The sequence below is a fragment of the Mastomys coucha genome, unplaced genomic scaffold, assembly GCF_008632895.1.
Source record: "Mastomys coucha isolate ucsf_1 unplaced genomic scaffold, UCSF_Mcou_1 pScaffold15, whole genome shotgun sequence".
Classification (NCBI taxonomy): domain Eukaryota; kingdom Metazoa; phylum Chordata; class Mammalia; order Rodentia; family Muridae; genus Mastomys; species Mastomys coucha.
In genome coordinates this window covers 154,378,492-154,385,894 of record NW_022196897.1, presented here as the reverse complement: position 1 = coordinate 154,385,894, position 7,403 = coordinate 154,378,492, and the positions used below count along the sequence as shown (strand labels likewise).

At 50.1% G+C, this 7,403-nt stretch overlaps 1 pseudogene; it reads right to left on the bottom strand.

Annotated features, from left to right (window-relative positions):
• Positions 1-2,797: 2,797 nt before the first annotated feature.
• Positions 2,798-2,926, bottom strand: LOC116092725 (annotated as a pseudogene).
• Positions 2,927-7,403: the final 4,477 nt, after the last annotated feature.

The following is a 7,403-nucleotide window of genomic DNA, read 5'->3' as shown; positions in this document are numbered from 1 at the left end:
CCTGGATCTTCCTGCAGGTTCTATACTTGAAGTTTCTGGGAACAAGAAGCTGCCGTCTCAGTGGCCTGCCTCTGTATTCCTTCTCTATGTCCCTCTTAATCCACTTCATTCCTTTAGACTCTGAACCTCTCAACAGGTCCTGACTCTGGCCTGTGGCTGGGCTGCAGGTGAAAATTGCCACTCAATCTAACAAGAGTGGCCAGGGACAAGAGCAGACCTCGGTTGGCTGGGACAGTATGAGTAACTGCTGTGGGTTAGTGACCCCAGGAACCAGGGCAGGCCTCTGGGGCTGTGCAAGATGCCAAATGCTTCTCCACCTGGGCAAGGTCAAGGTCAGTGTAGGGAGGCTCCCGAATGCGTGAAGTCCCTTGATCTAGGCTTGGAGGATGTATAGAGACCTTTGTTTCTCCTGCTGGTGTGTGAACAGAATAGCACACAGTACTCCGTCTCCAGCTCCCAGAAGGAGTTGCAGCTGGATCAGGGGCCACCAAGGAGGAGGAGGCAGGAATGCAGGAACTCACGCAGGGCAGGGACTCCCATAGTCAGAAGCCTCAGTGTTCTCTTCTACGACACTGTCACCGGAGCCTGGCTCATACCACCCCTGGCTCAGCTCTATCCAGATGTGCCTTGCATTGTTTTCTGCTCTGATAACGAAGGGTACAGCAGTGACAGAGAACTCGGATTGTCTTTGGTTGGGCCCAGGTGACACTGGCTAAATTACAAAGGGGCCCAACTCTAAAGTCAGCAGCACAGTCAAGACAAACCCGTGCCCGCCATGCCAAGTCACCCCTTATAGCACATCTGGAGGGCCAGGTGCTCAATTTGCAGATGGAAGAATAGGAGGAAATGGGTATTCCAGGGTCACATCACAGTACAGCAGAGAACCCAGAACCTGGGCCAGGCCATAGGCTAAGCCCAGCCTGGGTCCCTCCACTCCACCCCATCCTCCTCCTCTGCCCACTTCTCCCCTGGTTTCCTGGTTTCTTCTTCCCCTGTGGTTTCCTTCTACCTCCTCAAATATTCTATCTAGTTCTAGGTGCAGCCGATGCTCCTTCCAGACTTGGCAATGTCTAAGACACTGGGTTGTCGTCATCTTCAGAGGGGTATGCTCATTGTAGAGGAGAGGCCCCCGACACCACTCAGCAGCCCGGGTGTTCAGGACAGTCCTGCCCAGCAAAGAACTATCTGGGGCTATGGTTGAAGATGCCGTTCAATAGCAGAGTGTTCATGCAGCATACTCAAGGTCCCGGGTTCCATCCCCGATTCCATGAAGGAGAGGAGAGTAGACAAGAGGAGAGGAGAAGAGACAAGAGGAAAGGAGAGGGGAGGAGGGGGAGGGGAGAGGAGAAAAAAAAAGGAAAGGCAGGAAAAACAAGAAAAGGGAGATATAAAGGACCTGCTCTGAAGTATGAGGACCCGAGTCCCATCCCCATAACCTCCACATAAGAAGCTGGATATGAACCAGGAGTGGTGGCACACTCCTTTAAGTCCAACACTCAGGAGCCAGAGGCAGGAAGATCTCTATGAGTCTGAGGCCAGGCCTGGTCTATAGAGATATAGGACAGCCAAGGCTAGAGTAGGAGAAGGGAAAGAGGAAGAAGAAGGAGAAGAGGAAGAGGGAAAAGAAGAAAAAGAAGAGGAAGAAGAAAAGAGGAAGGAGGAAGAAGAGAAAAAGGGACAGGAGAAGGAAGAGAGACAGGAGGAGGAGGAAGAGCTGGGTGTGATGGCTTAGGTTTATAACACCAGCAGTGAGGAAACAGATATAGGAAGAATGCTTAGGCTCGCTGACTGGCCAGGCTGCCCTAATGAGCAAGTCCCGGGTTCCAGTGAGAGAGCCTATCTCAAAAACCAAGGTGGGGAGCTTCTGAGGAATTGGACCAAAGGTTATCCTTGACCTCTACATGCACATACAACACACACACACACACACACACACACACACACACACAGACACACACACACACAAATTATTTTGACCCAGATACTATAACTGGCTTTTGGGACAAATGCCTCAGCTCCAGCAGTCCCAATAAGCCAGACCCAGCCACCAGTTGGGCAATGGTGAGAAACAGATTCAACTATGGTCTTAGGAAACAGGTCTAGTGACCCCAAGTTTGCCTTCAGGTGCTGATACGAACTCTATGTTTACGTAGAGGAGGAACTGAGTCAGGGCCAGGTCTGCCCAACTCTGTAGTCCTGTTGGTCTGTGGTCTGTCCATTACTGTTGGCTCAAGCCTCTCACCCCAGGTGGACCAGTAAGTACTGATCATCAGGGGCCCCATCTGGATCCACCAAGATGTCCTGTTTGAGGGTTCAGCCTCCCCATCCGAGATAACTGTTCTGCCTTGGGGTGCTGTCTGGTGAGGTTCTGCTGTTCCTGGAATCCAAAAAAACTACACGTAGATGGACAATGACCTGCTTCTCTGCCTTCAGCCTCCTAGGCAGACTCCTTGGCAAGGAGCACACCTTGGCAGTGGTATGACCAGTATGAGCCCAAGCAAAGTCAAGGAGACAGACACAAAGTGAAGGCAGAGGTTCGAGGCTTCATCCTGCAGTCCCAGGGGGCTCTTCAGCTACTGAGAGAATCCCTTCCTGGGAAGACAGAAATGATGTCTGCCCCCTCCTTCTAAGGTCCCAACAATAAACCCCAGTAGATGCCACCACAGCCCACCCTGGGGTGAGCATGGGCGACCGCAAAGCAGCCACACGGAAAGTCTGCACCCAGTACACTTGATGGCTTCTCCATAGCTGCGTGGATGAAACCCTTCCATTTTTCTTTCTTTTTTTTTTTCCAGCCAGATGTTTCTTTCTAATGAATTGACCATTACATTTTTAAGTTTCTGAAATGGCCAACAGACCATAGAAAGACATTTATTTAGGCGCCTGCTTGAAACCAACAGCGTCAGCAGACTTGACTCAGGACCAAGAAACCCCTCCATTACCCTTCCCCGCCCAATACCTTCCCTGCCCAGCCTATGCACTCGAAAGCATTTAGGGAGGAACTGCATGCAAATGGCTGGAATCTCAGGTGAGGGTCTGATGACCCTTCCCACCCTCTCCTGTAAGACAATGTCACCAGTTTTCAAACAGCCTAGTAATGGACATTTTTTTTTTTCCTTTTTTGAGACAGAGTTTCAAGGTGTATCCCTGGAATTTACTCTATAGATCAGTCTGGTCTTTAACTCACAGAGATCTGCCTGTGTCTACCTCCCAACTGCTGGGATTAAAGGTGTGCAGCACCATGCCCATGGTGGACCATTGTAAGCAGGGACTGGCTGATCTGACCAAGATGGCAGCTGCCCGGCTCACCAAGCCAAGTTCCAGAGCAGCACTCAGGGCAGCTTTAAGTCCCTTTTAGCCACGCAGAATCAAAGCTGACATACCTGCCAATCAGAAATGGCACAGGAGGCCTTGGAAGACGGCATGCCCTGCAGTGAAGGTTTGTCATTGTCAACGATGCTCCCAACAACGCAGCGGTAGGGAACGCTGGGTCATTCACAATCACATGCATCAAACCCTCAAAGACTTCAGATCTGTCGATGAGAAAATAATACGGTTCTCAGCTCAAAGGGAATAAGGGAGAGTTTATTCTGGAGCCGAATACGAGAGGCTTATGAGCACGAATCATGTTGCTTCAAATCCCAAGTCCCACTGCCAAAGTGGTTGTATGAGATTTTATTAGTTATATAAGAAAGTCATAAATCAAGGCATTTACCAAAGATATTGCTGGGAGCCACAGGGGGCATGGGTTACCTCTAAAACCCCGTCCTGGGTTTCAGATGCTGTCTGATAACATGCATGGCTTTTGAATTGGTGGAAGCCAGGAGATTGCTAAGAATACATTGCACGCGCGCATGCGTGTGTGTGTGTGTGTGTGTGTGTGTGTGTGTGTGTGTCTGTCTGTCTATCTGTGTCTCTTTCTCTCACCCTGTGTGTGTGTCTGTGAGTGTGTGTGTCTATCTGTGTGTGTGTGTGTGTGTGTGTGTGAGTGTCTGTGTCTCTTTTTCTCTCCCTGTGTGTGTGTCTGTGAGTGTGTGTGTCTATCTGTCTGTCTGTGTGTGTGTGTGTCTGTGTCTGTGTCTATGTGTCTGTGTGTCTCTGTGTGTGTGTGTTTGTGTGTGTGTGTGTATGTGTGTGTGTGGTGTGCAGGTGGAGATGGATATGGGGGTGCACTCACTTGTGTGAAGTCCTCTAGGGGCCAGAGGACGTCAGGTACCTTCCCGCCTTGAGGCAGGGTCTTGGCTCAGCTGTCTGGCCAGTGAGCTCCCAGGATCTATCTGTCTTCACTTCCCGATGTCTTCTCTTCTCTTCCGTAAGCAGCTTTTTACAAGCTTCTGGGGATTCAACCCCCGTCCTCGTTGCTTGCACGGGGACCACCGAGCCATCCCCTGGCCCCTAAGAATACGCTTTAAAAGTTTTGATAGTCACAAGATGTTCCATCAGACACAGGGGAGGGCAATGGATGGCTTTTAAAGGGACTGAAAATAGCCAGAGATAGTTTGGGTCTGGACTGCAACGTTTTAATGCTCCATAATCACCAAGTTTAGTCATTTGACCTTGTAGACTCTTTAACGCAGGCCCGGCCTTTTATGCTCTGGGAACTTCCCTTCACAGCTCCAGAGTTCCATAATTTAATAAAAAAAACTTTGGTTTCCTTCTACAGCAACGTCCCTGGGGTCCGCCAAGGAGTGGAGTCGCTCTTTTGTGGACAGAAATTGCCCTTTAAGACTGAGTATGTGTCTCCAGGGCCCTGGGGATGAGGCTCCCAGGAGACCCATTGCCCCGGCTTGTACTGTAACCATGGAATTGACTGGAGGGATGCTAAATTCTTTCCAAATGCCAGCAGGATTGCTGCAGGGGTGGGGTGGGGAAGCCATGCAGGAAACTCATGGCCACCCACGCCCACCAGGCACTGCTTAGGAATAGAAGACCCGGGTTTCTGAAGAGAGGTGATTTTGCCCCACTCCCTGCGTTTCGCCTGTTCACGGGGAACACTGCTAACCAAGTTCTCAAGGCCCAAAGAGTGGCCTGCTTGTGGTCTGCATCCTTGACCCGCTCCTGGCTCTCCACCCTTGTGTTTAAACGGAGGCCCGTTTAGAGTAAGCTCTGATCTGACAGCCTTGTCACTCACTCACTGACCCCAGGAATGAATTGCGACCTCATTTGTAAGTGCCAAACAGCTGCTTTGGGGGTAGTCTTGTTTTGACTGGCAGTACCAACCGTAGCTCCTCTATCCCAGGCACTCGGCTCTGCCACACAGCTGGTAGAGGAAGGAGGGGACCAAGGCAGAGGATGAACCCACTGTAGAAGATGCCTCTGGTCAGACAGCAACACCAGGGCTGAAGGCTCAGCTGTTAAGAATGCCTACTGCCATAGCAGAGGACCCTAGTTCAGTTTCCAGCTACCTGGAACTCCAGCTGCAGGGGATCTGAAACCCTCTTCTGGGCTCCCTGGGCAGCTACACTTCCATGGACAAACGTGCACTCAGACACACAAACGTAACTCTGCTCTGTTGCTATGCCCCAAGCCAAGAAGGGACAAGAATGAAGGCAAGCGATAAAGTTAAATGAGGGTGGCTGGGCCCTCGAGAACACTGGGTCCCGTCCTGAGCACCACAGAAACCCAGTTTGCTGGTGGAAGCAGCCTGTGATCCCAGCCCTGCAGAAATGGAGGCCAGAAGATCAGAAGTTCAAAGTCATCCCTGGCTGCATAACGAGTTCAAGGTCCACCTGGGCTACATGAGGCCTTGCCAGATAGTAATGAAGTATTCCCTATGCCAAGGTCTGGAGTGCAGGTGAGTAGTTCCTGAGCTCTCCCTGAACTCCCTATGGAGGTGGGTGAGGTTCACACAGCACAGCAGCTGTGGTCTGTTCGTGTCTTATGAGGAAGACAGGAGAAAGGAGTAAGGGGAGACTCTGTTTGGAGGAGGGAGAAGCAGTGTCTGTCTGGCTTTTCTTTGGAGACTGATGGAAATGTTGTAAACTCAGAATGTGGTGACAGTTGAAAACTCAGTAAACCACAGATCACACAGTGTGGGGCCATGAGATGGTTCAGTGGGTGAAGGTGCTTGCCATTAAGCCTGAGGGCCTGAGTTCAATCCCCAGGACCCACCTGGTAGAAGCAGAGAATGCTCTGGCTTACTACAGCATGTACACACACACTTAAATGTAATATAAAATTATGTTGTATGATATATAGTATATGTGTGGGGCTGTGGTATAGCCCAGTGATAGGACTCGCTTCTACCTAGGCTCTATTTCAAACAATTTAAAAGAGTTCAGGATAGCTGGGCTTGCTGGCACACACCTTGGCTCCAGAGGCAGGTGGGTCACTCCGAATTCAAAGTCAGCCTGGACTACAGAGAGAGTTTCAGGACACCCAGGACTACATAATAAACTGTCTCAAAAGCTACCAAAATTGGGTGTATGCAGAGTAAATTTTAAAGATTGATTTATTTATTATATGTAAGTACACTGTAGCTATCTTCAGATAACCCCGAAGAGGGAATCAGATCTCATTACGGATGGCTGTGAGCCACCATGTGGTTGCTGGGATTTGAACTCACGACCTTCAGTAGAGCAGTCGGCACTCTTAACCACTGAGCCATTTCTCCAGCCCCACAGAGTAAATTTTAATTAGACTACTATCACAAAAAAAGAAAATAGATAAAATCAAGAAACTCTTCTCTTTTCTAAAAAAGAAAATAGTTTTTGTTTGTTTTTGCTTTGTTTTGTTTTTAAAACACGGCTCCAGACGCAAGTCCTCCCTCTCCTTCCACGCGGCTTCGGGACTCCAAGCACACATTGACCCTCCCGGTCTTAACCATCCCATCTGTAAAATAGTTGTGTTGAGAGTGTGCTCCCCCTGGGGCCTTGCTGGGGGATGTGCTTCTGTTTGGTTGGAGCAGGGCACAGGGAGAATGCTGAACGGTGGAGGTGGGTGACAGAATGATCTGGAAGAGCCTGCAAGAGCTTGCTCATGGGGCCTGGTCACAGGACTGGGGCCAGCAGTACCATCTGCCATTGTGAGAAGTCTGTGGAGACCTTTTACTGTCAAGGCAGTTGACACACGATACACACACAGCAATGGCTACCATTTATTGAGCACCGGCTGTATGCTAAGTGCTGCCTATATACTCTCTCACCACATCTTTGGTCTAAGAGAGTCCTGCTCTGTTACATCACCACTGCCCAGATTAGGACTAGACATGGCAGGCTAGCTGCTGACATGAGATCCCAGAGGCACAGCCAGAGACACAGCAGAGCTGGTGTGAACCCAGGAAGCAGAGCTGGTGTGAACCCAGGAAGCCTAGTGGCTGAGCAGGAACTGGGCTACTGTTTTGTTAAGGGAAGGGTTCAAACAAAGGCTTATACTTTAGCCCAGGTTAGAGTCGAACTCGAGAT